General features: G+C 38.6%; 1 protein-coding gene across 3 annotated transcripts in view; it reads left to right on the top strand.

Moving 5' to 3' along the window:
* The window catches only part of LOC120749537 (uncharacterized), a 325325-nt gene that overhangs the window by 78752 nt on the left and 232409 nt on the right, over positions 1 to 14164 (top strand). For all 3 annotated transcript variants that reach the window (XR_009208605.1, XM_040057035.2, XM_040057036.2), the window contains exon 2: positions 7963 to 8133. The gene's annotated coding sequence lies outside the window, so the exon portion shown is untranslated. The remainder of the gene's footprint in view (positions 1 to 7962; positions 8134 to 14164) is intronic.

Raw genomic sequence — 14164 nt, 5'->3', positions numbered from 1 at the left:
ATTATTTTCTTGCACATGAATCTTTTAAAAGTGATTGTTCACCTTATTATGTGTGCGTAATGGTATGTGCAAAAATGGCTGAAAGCAATGCTGGTAATAGGCATTCCAAGAGGATGGTGCTGGCGTTTTTTCCACTTGAGTGGAAGCACTTATTTGGTGATGGAAGGATGGAGGGGTCTGGTTTTGTTGTGATTCTCTCTCAATGCAAATGAGCTACTAGTTAAAGAGTGCAAGAAAAAATGACTTCACCTTACCCACAACTCAGGCTTCCCAGTGTCCAGAAGTCTTCCCAGATTAACGTGGTAGGGCAGGTGTTTCTGTAAATGACTTCAGAGCAAATGCTACTGGATTCCTTTAGAGTAATTATACCCTGGATCTGGGATTGTGCCTCACTGGAACCCACCACAGGGTGGATGCCATATCAATACCAGTTCAGTACTTTATTGCATTTATGGATGCAAGTGTGCTTTCAGTGCTGTTTGATTCCCACAAATAAAGCCTGAACTTCCCCATGTCTGTCCTTAGAAGTATACACTTGTATGAAGTACTGCAGTGGTTATAAATGTGTGGGAAAACTGACGTTACTGTCTTTGGAAATAAAAATGATTTTTTAAAGGGTTTCATACTGTCATATATGTGTATTTTTTGTAAGACTTTTTGGATCAAATTCCCAAATGGATACCACATAGAGTAAAATCCACTTGAAAAAATCCACTTGATTGTTCTTAGTGAAGAAATCACTGTTTGCAGTAATTATAAGTTCTTAACTTTCCTTTTGAAAGATACTGTCAACTGAACTCTCACAGTTTTATCTTTATTAAATTTTGTAACAATATGCAAAAAATGGAGTAATTCAAACAATTTCCAACGAGTTTTTAGTTTGTGATAAAATCTATAATAATCTAATTTGTTTCACCCATCTTCTAAAAGCTGTGAGCAAATTCTTTTCCATATTGAAAAAACTGCTGTCAAGATTGAAGAGGCTGCAGCGAAGAATTGTATAAGTGCTTAGGACTGTGAGGATATGAGTTATGAAGACAGATTAGACAGACCTAGCTACAGGCTGTAGTATATTAGACAGCACAGATAAATTGAGGCTAAGAGGGCATCTCACAGTGGAAGGAAATATACTGAAGGAATGCTATAGATTGATACCTCTCCATGGTTTAAGAGTAGTTGCTTCAAAAATGGGAGGTCATATACCATAAAGTTGACAAGTAGACTTGGAAACTTGTAGACAAGGCATTGAAGTGAATCATTTGAGTTCACATAAGGGAATACTGTAATAAACTGTGTGCGTTAGCAATAAATAGAAATTATTTCAAGAGGAAATTGGATTAAGCAACTTTAAAAAGAGAAATAATGTGGTTTAAGGTGAAGAAGAATTAAAGTACTAGGATAAAATAACCAAGATATAAACAGAACCTCTCCTGAAGAAAATACATTTTTCCACTACTAATTAAGAGATCTACCTTCCACCTTGCCTTGCTGACCTTGCTCAGCTTCTGCTTATGTTTCAACAAATTTGGATGTCCTTCTGCTGTTAAAGCTTAGGGCTCCCCCAAGGTATGTAAAGTAACTCAGAAGGATTGTGGGTTGCAAAGGTTTTTGAAGTTCTTTAATCTTTAATTTGCTACTATGTAGTAGTAGCACGTACACATATCTTAGACCCAAATGAAATTGTACCCTTTTGTCTGTTAGGTTAGCTCACATGTCTGGAAGTAGAAGGCTTCATGTTCCCCATTTGGTGCTTTATAGAATTTCAAATTATAGTTATTTGTAGAAAAGGCTGCTCCTTTTGCATCATAGTAGTGATTTTTTTCTGTATCTCACTAACTTTGTAAAACAAACATTGAATTTTAACTTCTGCTGCACTGACCTTGGTGTAGTTTAAAAACGTTCATCTTATTGAGATATAAACTTTAGAGAATTAAGGATTTTAGAAGGGTTAAGTTTTTAGTTAGAAATAAGCTTTGCTGAAATTAACTAAAATGGGTAGGCTTTGCTGAAATTAAAAGTTAGTAATTAAGTAAGAGAAACTGGGTTTGGGATCACTCTTCCATATTAGAATAACTGATTACTTGTCAACTTTATGTTTGGTTAGCTGTGTTTATAATGAAGAATACAGAAACTGATAAATAGCTTTTAGGAACATAAGACAATTGTAGGCCTCCTCTGCCTAGAAACTCATTGAACGGTCACGAACTCAGGAAATAGGAGTCCTACCAAGGGTTCATTTATCACATTTGCATTGAGAAGGTAGAAAGGTCAGAATGAAGAAGACTTCTTTACTTCCTCATTTTGGGGACCCCTCCCCATGAAAAGGACCACCGACCCATTTCAAAGAACAAACTACGCATGCTTAATGGCTTTTTAGCTAATTACCATAGGAAGCAGGGAACAGGATGCACCAGGGTTATGAATATGCATTTGTGTTTTGGGTATTCAATGCTTTTGTAAATAAAAGGACTCTGTGATCACCTGTAAATTGTGGTGTTTATTTGGGAGCTATGCTGCACTCTGCCTGGCATCGTAATAAACATAATAGATCAATACCCATATTTTCTTTAATAAGCCATTATCAGTTTTACTTATGGTGCAGAAATAAAAACTAGCTGTTTTTTGATGATAATGTGGAATTTGCTTTCCTTGGGGCTGTCCAGCTGTAGGACTGGCTTATGTGACCAAAGCCTGCATTAGAAGGATAAGACATACCTGTGGTGTGTTGTGATAGGATGAGAGCTGGGAGGTGACAGCGAGAGGTTCTTCTTTGGCTCCTCCACCCTGACTGTGGTGGGTTACAGTGCCTTGGCCAGCACCTGGATGTCCACCTGGATGCCACTCCCTACTTTCTTTGCTCAACAGGACAGGTAGAAAATTAGATGAAAAAGCTTCTGGGAGGATATAAAGACAGCAAGATTTCTCCAGTTATCATCACAGCCAAAACTGACTTGACTGCAGGGAATTTATCGACAATTAAAGCAGATTTGGGTAATGATAAACAAATACAAAATTAAAACACTTGCCCTCTCCCCAGCCTTTTCCAGGCTCAAATTCAGTCCTTCATTCCTGACTGGAAGCTGCTGTGCCTGGCATGGGAAAGGCCTGGATGCTCCTCAAAGATGTTGCCCCTGACAGTACCTGCGCACCCACATCCCATACCCTGAGATATATTAGTCTTTCCTTTTTTTAAGGAAGCTTAAAAAGTATTTACAACAATTTAGCTCTTTCTTTTCTGATGGCTATTTGAGGAGACATTCCTTTATTTTCTTTAAAATCAACAATAGTTGAAATCTTGAAATAAATTAGCTCAAAAGAAAATCCTTTTCTCTGTCAAAACATTCTTTTAAAGTGAAATGAATGATACTTAAAAACTTTAGTTTTGAATACAAATTAAGGAAAAGATTGCTATCACTTATTTAATTGGAGAGATGACCCTAGTTGATCTGGCTTTTTAACTTTTTTTTAAAAATAAATTGGTTGTTTAAGCACTGCCAGATATCTAATTAAGTTCCCAATTATTATTAATATTCTATCCTCTGATGGCTTATATTAATAAATAGTTCTCACAAGGTCATTGTTTCCACCAGGCATATTAAAATTTTTCCTTTTTTTTTTTTTTTTTTTTTTTTAGGAAAGGTAGAAGCAATTTGGCATCCTCCTCGCACTTAGATTTAAAAAAATTCTATTTAAGAAACTTTAGTAAAACCATAGTGGTCACACTGCCCTCATGTTCATGTGACCAACATGATCACACTAGAGAGTAATCCTAATGACAATTCACCTATGACAAATTTTACAGCTGGCCCAAAATCATGACTAGAAGGGAATCTATAGGTTTCCCTCCTTCAAGAATACAAACCTAAGAATACAGTAGAGGCAAACTAGAAATTTTCATATTGAACTTATAGAGCCAAAGTTTGTGACCGGTCATATAACACAATCTTCTTACCCTGGTGTGTTCTGTTAAGAGGCTGAACCTGCTTTTTTTCCTAGAAAAGAAGCATTTTATTTCTTTTCTTTCAGCTAAGCCTGGATGACAATGCACCGCAGCTGGGGTCCAAAGATAGTACACTTCCAGATGTGTGTTTTGCAAATTTAGAAAATGAAGTTCATCCAGAGACATTTCTTTCCATCACCTCAATACTTGCTACTCTAGTAACAGGAATGGCTTCCAAATTTCTCTTCTCTATTTTTTCTGTCTTTCCTTCTTCCCCCACCAGGCCCCCACCTTTTTTTAACTATAATAGTAAATATCGACCAAATATAAACATAAAGGCTCCCTCCACATTTCCATATCAGGAATTCTCCTGATGCAAGATCCTCTAATATAAAAATCAGTTTCCTTGTTTGTATCTTGGCAGAATATGAATATTTACATGAACATTAAAACATTTTCACTTGCATTTTCAACACCTTCATCTCAATGGGCAACCAAATCTTCAGAGTAGCCTTTATCCTCCCACCAATCTGAATGAAGCAATCCCTGTTCCAAAAAAGTTAATGTTTTTTTTTTCTGTTTTCTTCAAGTGTATTCTCATCTTACTTGTATATAGCATGTAATTAAAAACAAACAAACAAACAAACAAAACTCATAAGGAACATAGAGCTAGAAACAAAACTGTAGAGCATTTGGGCAAATACGGAAAATATAGAGCAGATTTGAGAGATGTTAGAAGTTTGTTTAGGAAAAATAATGCCAAGACAGCTTTCCAAATTTGTTTTGTGTGACTGTGACAAATTATAGTCTTTTAGCTGTAATGCAATATGGAAATTTGCAACTGCGTCAACATAGTATCTAGAAATATTTACATACCCCTTCATCCACACATGTCCACTATCAGTTCCTCAGATTGCTTGATATTTAGAGTTTTATGTGACTCAAACACACAGGTTATATAAGAAGTAAAATTCTCAATTTGTTGTTTGTCAAACATGTACATTTAGTATAAAAGTCAGAAGTCAAAATTTTCCAGCTTGGCTGCCTAACCACATTGCCCTGCTTTTCAAAACTCTCTAATTTCAGCTGAGATTTCCATTGTTTGCCCTGAGACTGAAGCATTGGGATTTCATTTCAGAGCTGCCTTTACACTGTGGTGCTTCTCAAATGAATATATTTTGTGTGAGGGGGGAGAAAAAGAGGTCTCATAACCCCCTGGGTGGCATTGCCTCCTAAGGATAGAGACAGAAATCACTGAGGGTTGGATGCCTCTGTGGCACTGGAAGGGAAGCCCCAGCCTCATCAGGGATACTAACGTGCCTCCTGCTTGGGCAACACTAATGTGAGAGAGGATCTCTGTGAGTGGGTTAACTCAGAAAAACCCTCCTGCTCCCTATCCGGGATGAAAAGGCTCCTCCCATTCTGTAAAACATCAGCTTTCCCCATACCTGGCATTTATTTACACTCAAGCAAATCCTCCCACCTCTGGGCTCTTTGCAAGACTTCCATGAGAGAAAAGTCACTGCAGACCTCCCAGATAAGAGTGACAGTGAGTGAGTCTTGTTTCTGGCTTGACTTGCATTTTTGGGGTGCTTGATGCCCAAGCAGAGACCATGTAAGGGTGGAGCCCAGGTTAGGGGTACATTCTTCAGTGGAGCACAATCTGTGGAGTTAAGTCAAGCCTCTACGTGAAAATCAATGATTTTTTTCCCGAAGTGAGAAGCAGGCAGAGTACATCTATCTGAGCAATGCCAAGAGCTGTGACTGGTAGAGCTGCTCAGCAGCTCAAAGTGTAGGTCTTCTGTACAACAGGTTCCATGCTGCATGTGTTGCTTCATCTTCTATGAATTATGCAGTTACACACCTATTAAAGCTCTTGTTTCCTCTTCTGCAATTCAGACTTCATTTTTTTCCAGTTAGGAGGCCAAGTCTCCTTTGAGACAGAATAATGTGTTAACATGGAAAAAAGACTCAATTTGTTTTGAATGTGAGCATAATTTTGATTGTTCCCTGGTAAAATGCTGTCATTAAAAAAAGCCACAAACAACAACAAATGAGACAGCAAAGCACCTACCTGATAATGTCCTTTCTCAAGCCTAAAAAGCCCCTGGCTGGAAGGCAGAATTTAGGTTCTTGGTTTATAAATTGCTATAGCTAAGACAATAATACATCATTTTCTGCTATCACATAGCAGAGACAAATCGGATAATGCAGATAAAATCTCCTTTCTGCAGCTTAAAGTGAATGAAAAGCAGAGATAAATTGCCATCCCAAAATCAGTGGCAATAAAAACAAGAGAGGAACCTCCTACTAAGATAAATACAATTTTGATTTCTTGATTTCTAAGGCTCCTAGATTTGTAATTCCTAGAAAAATTAAACAGGTTTCACCTAAAGATATTTTTAGTGTGTACAGGTATATTTTGGTTATGGTTGGAACTGTTCATATGTCAAAGGTAACTTTTGATGGCAAGATATTGAAGGAGAACACCAAATTGTATATATTATCACACTTGATGATGAGCAGCTGTAAGCCCAAACTAACATAAATTAAATGTGTATCACATTTTTCTGCACCCTGGGGAAGTGCAGAACAAAGTCATGCAGTGATTACACTTCCACCAGCATGCCATTAACAACTCCAGATGGCAGCACTTTAGCTGCAAACATCTCCAGGTGTAATGGAAACGCTAAAAATAACTAAACAGCAAGGCATGACCTAGTGACAGCCCTATTTGCAAAAGGAATGAAGAGACAACAGGGCTGTTTAACTGAAGACATCTGAAAGAAATGGCATAAGCAGTGAACAGATTCATATAAATATAAAACTTTGTTAAGGAAAGACATATGCACAATCTTTTTCTTTCTGCATAACTCATCATGAAGATGAAAAGTGTATGTTCATTCAAGTGCAAGCTTTTATGTATAACCTGGTAGAAAAACACTAAATTCCACTCAAAAAGAGATGAACCTTCTTCATTTAAGGCTTACTGTCATCCTGACAGGAAGGCAGAGGGATCTGGATTTGCCTTTCAGGAGATTTTTCTCTGGTTGGTTGCTTGGTTAGCTTATTTGTTTTAAGACAAGATACTGGAATTTAAATATATGCCTTAGGAAGCAATGGTGTTTTCATTTTTTGCTTATTGCCCACAAAGTGCCGTGGGACAGCTTAAATAATTACCATCCATTTAAAACTCAGTTTTATAGATAATTTTATTTGCTCTGTCACTTATGTGCTAACAATCCTTGTATGTATGGGCATGAAGTGGATGGACTGCTGCTGACTTTAAACAGAAGTAGTGGTTTCTGTCAAATGCATTTTACATAATTTTCGAAAAAGTTACTGGGCCAAGAAAAGAGGTGAGGGTGCTACCAGGGCAGAAGTGAAATGCAAAGTTCATTTTGTGAGAAACTATTATTACTTATATAAATTCAAGTAAATCAATCAGAAGTAACCACTTCCCAATTGTCCTTTGCCAGTAATGTGGTTCTGTGGTGAAGAGCTCCTGATGAGGAAAAAACAGTATCTTGAAGACAAACCCTTTTTCTTGAATAGTCTGTAAGTTTGCAATCTATTTGGCACTAACATAACCTTACAGACTTAGCTGGACAGATTTTTTTTTTACTGCAGCTGATAAATCTTGGGTGTCCTTAAATCATCATTGGTGATTTTATTAGTGTATTTCAGTTCAAAACTGATCACAGTCTACAGGGATTATGCACAATATAATGGAAACAATCTTGAATGTCTCTGGAAACAGACAGAAAAGTTTCTATGATTCCTGGAAGACTAAGGGGAATCAGAAGAGTCTGGTTTCACAGTCTGAAAGTACAACCAGTTCCTGAACTGTGTCTTGTCCATTACCCACAATGTGCTGTAGCTGCAGTCCTGTCTTATGTGAATTTTGCATTTTGATTCCTGCTGTTGCCATCATCCCTCACTCTAGCACATGTCCCAGAAGGAGGGTCTTCCTTCTTCCCTCTCTCAGGATCAGAGCTAAAAGTCATCTTTTCTCTCCCCAGACTGAAGGGATTGGTTTCTGCAGTGCCTTGCCCAACCATCTTTTGACTCCTCTAGACCAGAAGAAAGCAAGGATGGCATGCTCACACTAGAACTACCAACATGTCTCATGGTGAGCATGCCTATGTAGGTGGCGAGAAGGAGGAGAAACTTGTATCTGTCAATAACATGAGGTGAGTAAGATTAACTTTTTGAGACAATGGGGAACAGTCATTATATAACATCCAAAAGATGACTCTAGCAGCTCTTCCCTATCTGCCACTTGATTTTGGTTTTCAAAATAGTCAGGCAAAAGAGATATCATTCATGCTACCACCATTCTAATAATTAAAAAATGGTTCACTAAAAATGTGATTTTCTGTCCTGAGCACTGACAAGGCAGAGAAGTGACTTCTGCTGATAAAACCCATCTTTTACAAAAAATCCAGACTTGCAAGATCTGTACATCCCCTGCCTGAGGCACAAAAATGCCATGAATTCCCATTCATTTCTGTCTGAGCTAAAAAATCAAGAAAACATTGCTAAATTAAGTAGAGTTTCAGGTTTATGAGGTTTATGGTTCAGACTCAAGAGATAAATCAGGCAAACATCAATACTTTGTCTGCTCATCCAAATTAACCCTCATAACTTCTGAAATTTGTTCATGGCTCATTTTCCCAATGTAAGAAGGGAAGTTAATGAGACACTTGCTTATATTAATCTCACTTGCAGTTTGACATATGTGGATAGCTAATACAATTTTAAAGATGCAATGGTTCAAGCACACTGTTGTGATAGGCAAATATTTACACATAACCATCTTGTTATATTAAGGAGTTTATTATTCAAATATGTCTGCCTTTTGGGATATAATAACTTTTCAACTATCCAAAAGCAAAATCAAATGTGATGGCTTTTAAAAGATCTTTCTGTGAATGAATGTTCTGGTACCAGAAAAAGTTGTTGTTTGGGATTTATTCGTTGTAAAGGACTTGTGTATTTACTGCATATTGAATGCCTTCATCTCTGCAGAGGCATTTCTGTTTGGAGTTCCATCCATGCCTGCCTTCCCTGTCATAGCCACAAGCCTAAATAGAGGAAGATGTTTATCATTTTCCATTTAGAAATTAGTATTCTGGTCCCTTTACAGTGCATATAAAATGCTTGTCATGCTGGAGTTTCACTGAAGTAGAAGTGATTGTACCAAGGGAAAAATTTCTCTCAATCAGGTTTGAAGTGCATGCCTCAGGGACGGGGGCATCGTCTTCCTTTCTTGCACACAGTCACTCTTCTTATATCAACACCAATTATGAGGTAGGGTTCAAAGCTTGCCTGTGAGTTTGTTCATATTCAAGCCTGCTGAGAGCAACCTGTCCCTTCCTCTCAGCAGACTCTCTTCTTACATTAGAATTCTCTTTCCTTTTTGTATCCATACAAAATATGCAGAAACTGTCTCTTTCAGCCAAGGACTTTGAAAAGCTGTGAGTTCTGGTTAGTTCTTAATATTTTGAAGTATTCTGAAAATAATCTTCTCTGTCTTTTTGATTAGACTGTAGACTTTTTGGAGTTTGGGTCCTGCTATGCAAAATTTTAAAATGGGGAACATTGGCTTTTACTTAATGTGCATTAAAGTTCAGCAAAAAGTTCTTGCATGCAAGAGTAGCCTATTTCTCTTTAGGAAATGTGGGAGCATTAATATTTTGCTCTGAGTATCTGGGTGTAAACTAAGGTTGCTAGAACTATTTTAACCTCTAACCTGTTCTCTCTGATAAAAGCGTTCAGGAGGGTGCCTGCACTTGGGGCCTCTTTGGTTCAGGTAATTTTAAGCTGAAAATGATAATGTGCAAAAGGTTACACTGAGGAAAACTAAGGTGGATTGGCAATGCAGGCTTGTGTTTTGTGGCTGAGTGATGGTAATCTTATTTCTGCAGGAAACAAAATAAGTTTGTCTCTGTTGCAGCACCAACAGTCTCAATTGCAGATTTCTTTCTTGATATTATCAGTTAATCTCAGTTACTTTGCGCTGTTTTGCCTTCAATTTAACTTGTTAGGAAATTCCTGGTAATCTTCTGTGATAAAGGCAATCCCACATTAATTAACAGGTGCTTAACTTTGTGCATAAAATCACACACTGTTATGGAGCTGTCCCTGGGAACCTTCCAAGGAACCTCAGGAAGAGAGAGGTCTGTGAAAACCATCATGGTACACTGCTGTAGTTCAGCAAAAGTATATAAAAACTTGTGTGCTTATCTGCGGAAAACGTTTTTGTCTTTGTAAAATTCTCCCAGGTCTTTAGCAATTGGAAAAGATTCTTTAAAAAAGCCACTTGCTTCTTTTCTATTTCAATGGCATTAATATAAAATTACTGTAACAAACCAAACCAAACTGTACTAGTGCTATCCTCCACTTCTGATTTCTGCACTGCTATTGATCTACATTATTCTATAGCTGTGGTGTCTGACAGAACCACAAGGTGACATACCTATCTGACAAAATGTTCCCACAGCTTAACACTTTCATTTATTTTAGGAAAAAACTCAACCCTGAGTGCTCTGAAATTCCATCAGGCTTAATAGGAAAACATGTTATTTAGGATAACGTTGAGAGGAAGAGTGAATTGAAGGGAGCTCAACTGTTTAAAAAAGTTGGCTAGACCTCTTGAACTTGAACCAGAATAAAAATTTCACTGAAAAATGGGAGAATATCTTTCCTCTTTGAGCTGTATGTAAATTATCATATGGCACATAAGGGGATACTGTTTTCTTTACTGAACACCTTTACTATATTAGATTTCATGTTTATATACATAATTTCAAAAGACATGAGGATAGAGGTTATGTTCAACGACCAGTAGGAGTCTTGCTGAAAAGTGAAAGCATAATTAGCATTAAAGTTTCTTGAGACATGTGTTTGTTTTTTCTGTATGTTTTCTTCTTACTCCTTTTGTAAAAGTCCAGACTCAGGAGTTTATTCAGAATCTATCCCATTGGATAGTTTTCTGTCTTACGGTAGAACCAACCAGTTTCTCCTTGTAGATGTTTGTTGTTGCATCATGCTACTTACTATGGTGGGAATTTTAATGATCTGTAAGAGAACGTAAGTTTGGAGCAATTCCAATACCTCCATGCTTCACCAGGAAGTTCAGTTAATAAGTAAATTTTGCAGTCATGAATAAGCCAACCGAGAGCCAGAACTGAATCTGTGCCAGGCAGCACTAGTACTTACAGGAACCCAGCAGAAGTAGTGCTCAATGCCAGGTTGGATGGGGCTTTGAGCAACTTCATCTAGTGGTACGTGTCCCAGGCCATGGTAGAGGAGTCAGACTATGGGATCTTCAAAAGCCCCTTCCAACCCAATCTGTCTGGTGAATCTTTGATTCTGTGATCTGGGTTGGGGAGCAAGGAGGAGAAGCCTTGGCAAGCTGGGCTTTGCTTATGTGCTCTCAGGGAAAGGGTGTTCCTGGAAATCTTAGGACTGCTGCTTTTAGGAAGATTTCCTCTGCATTTCCACCTACTCTTCCCCAGTCATACCTGCTTTCCAACATGTATCTTCCCCAGACTCACCAGCCATCCTACAAGGCCATGTCTTTTGCTGGCTGGAGCAATCTGCCCCCTCAGATGCACTAGAACAGTAGTAACACTGTCCTCATGCCTAGAGCTGGCTCTGTCATCCGTGCACTAGGGAGGAAAGAAAGCTGTGTAAAACAGAAAACATCAAATCAGCCTTACTCAGTACCAGCCCTCTGAAAACAGCCCAAACATTCACCAGCAAGTCCAATTTGGACACACTGCTTCCCATCAGTCACCAAACACTCCTCGTAGGAGAGACTATGCCTCACTATCTAATCCTTGGCCTACAGCCATATAAATAATACCCTGTGCTGGCAGGGCCCTGAGGACACCCCCAGCCTTGCCTGTGCCAACACAGACCCCTCAGGGCTCCCCATCCCCTGCCCAGGGCTCCCCATCCCCTGCCCAGGGCTCCCCATTCCCTGCCCAGGGCTCAGGACCCCACACCAGCCCTTGCCCCAGAGGTGCTGCAGCAGGACCATCCTCCAGCTCCCCACAGCCCAGCCCAGCCTCAGAGCATTCCTTTCCCTGGCCCCACAGAGATGCCTGGTGCTGGGGCTGCTCTGTTATCCTGCAGCTGCCCTGTTCCTGTCTGCGCTGGGCTGGCTGCATGCCCTGCATGGGGAGCCCTCCATGGCATGGTCCCGGCTGACTGGGAACCCATGGTGCTCTGGCAGATGCCATTGACACAGCTGTCTCACAAGTGAATATTGAGACACCGTGAGTTTTTTAATAAGTTTCTTCACAGAGTGACAGAATTGTTGGCAGGGACTTCTGGAGATAATCCTCTGCAAAGGCAGGGTCGCCTGAAGCAGGTGACACAGGAATGAGTCTAGGTTGGTTTTGAGAATCTCCAGAGGGAGACTCCACAACCTCCTTGGGCAGCCTGTTCCAGTGCTCTGCCACCCTCAATGTAAACAAGTTCTTCCTCATGTTGGAGCTTCCTGAGTTTTAGTTTCTGGCCTTTGCTCCTCATGGTGTTACTGAGCACCACTGAAGAAAGCACTATCCTCTTGGCACCCACCTTTGAGACATTTATATGCATTAATGAGATCCCCTCTCAGTCTTCTCCCGATTAAACAAACCCAGCTCCCTCAGTCTCTCCTGGTAAGAGACATGCTCCAGACCCCTAATCATCTTGGTAATTCTTCTAGATTTTGAAGAAGTTGGTGAATTATACTCCCCAATTCTGCAGCAAGAATCTCCTAGGAGAGAATGTTTCTCCTCTGACCACATCCAGACCTCAAGGGGTGACCAGGGACGGGCTGCAGGAAGGCTATACAATTCATCTTAGGAAGAACAGGAGCTGGGGAACAGTAACAATGCCAAAAGAGTATAAATGCCTGCAAAATGCAGATTTGAATACATAACTGTTGAGCTTATCTTTGGCTGCCTATCTCTATTATTGTAAAAAAAAAAAAAAAAAAAAAAAAAAAAAAAAAAGCCTAGATGACAAAATAATTTTGAAATCTCAATGTAGGAGAGAAAGGAAAGTGTGGTGTCCACTGGATAGCTTGAAATATACGTTCTAAGTATTTAATTATTTTTCTTTAATATTTTAAAATAAATGAATAAATACAAAATATTGCCACTGGTTGATATACTCCTGACGCATCTTCATTTTACTTTGTGATTGCTCCCCTAGTGTTTACACAAACAGCCTGAAGGTTTGCTTTTGGTATTTTACCTTGTGGTTATGTTTAGAAGCTGCTCCATCAAAACAAGATTTTATTATTTTCAGAAGTTTATGAAGCAAAGAATTGGAATAGCTGGAAACATACAAAATAGTCTAATGCCACTCAGTAGTTCAGTTATAAACCTGAAATATGTAAAGTAATAATAAAACATCAACATTTACCACTGGAAATAGCCTATCAGATTTTCTACAGGAGAGAAAAGTTTGAAACCAAATAAAATTACCTCCTGGGACCTTCCCAAGCAAAATTCAAATAGCCTCTGAGAACATCATTATAGGGGAAGGCACTGAACATCAGGCAATTGGTGATAATCTCTGGCAATCTTAAAAATGCACCATTTACAGCAAGCAATTGACGAAATGTCAGCGTATAACTTTGCTATTTTGTTCCCATACGTGTGTAACTAAATGTATTGCTCCTGTTTATTTCTTCTTGTTGTTTGAAAGAATTCCTGCAGCAAAATATCAATTTTTTTGCTGTTAGCATTTAAGAGGCTGCCTAATGTGAACAATTTATGTCCAGCTGAGCTCCATTTTATATTTTCTCAATTATATAAAGATTGATCAATTGGAAATTAATTTAAATAGTTCTTAATATTCTTATTGATCAGAAGGCACCTTCCTTAGAAGCTTCATATGCCTAAATGTGTAATTTCATGTATATATATGTCTCCATATATAGTATTTTAAATATATAACATTCATAACTGCTTAGTGTTTTGTCCTAGTTTGGTGACATTTGATCTTAAATTTGGCTTGGATTCTGGTATAATATAACTACATGACAAGGTAACTCCCATAGCTGATCAAGGGAAATCAGCTGATGTAATCTTTTTGGATTTCAATAAAACTTTCAATACTGTCTCTCCCAGGATCCTTCTGGACAAAATGTCCAGCACAGAGCTGGATAAACACATCATGGGATGTTCCCCATTTTCAAATTTTGCTTAGCAGAACACA

Source organism: Hirundo rustica, chromosome 2, assembly GCF_015227805.2.
Source record: "Hirundo rustica isolate bHirRus1 chromosome 2, bHirRus1.pri.v3, whole genome shotgun sequence".
Lineage (NCBI taxonomy): Eukaryota > Metazoa > Chordata > Aves > Passeriformes > Hirundinidae > Hirundo > Hirundo rustica.
The sequence above is the reverse complement of the archived record's forward strand: the minus strand, read 5'-3'. Positions and strand labels throughout refer to the sequence as shown.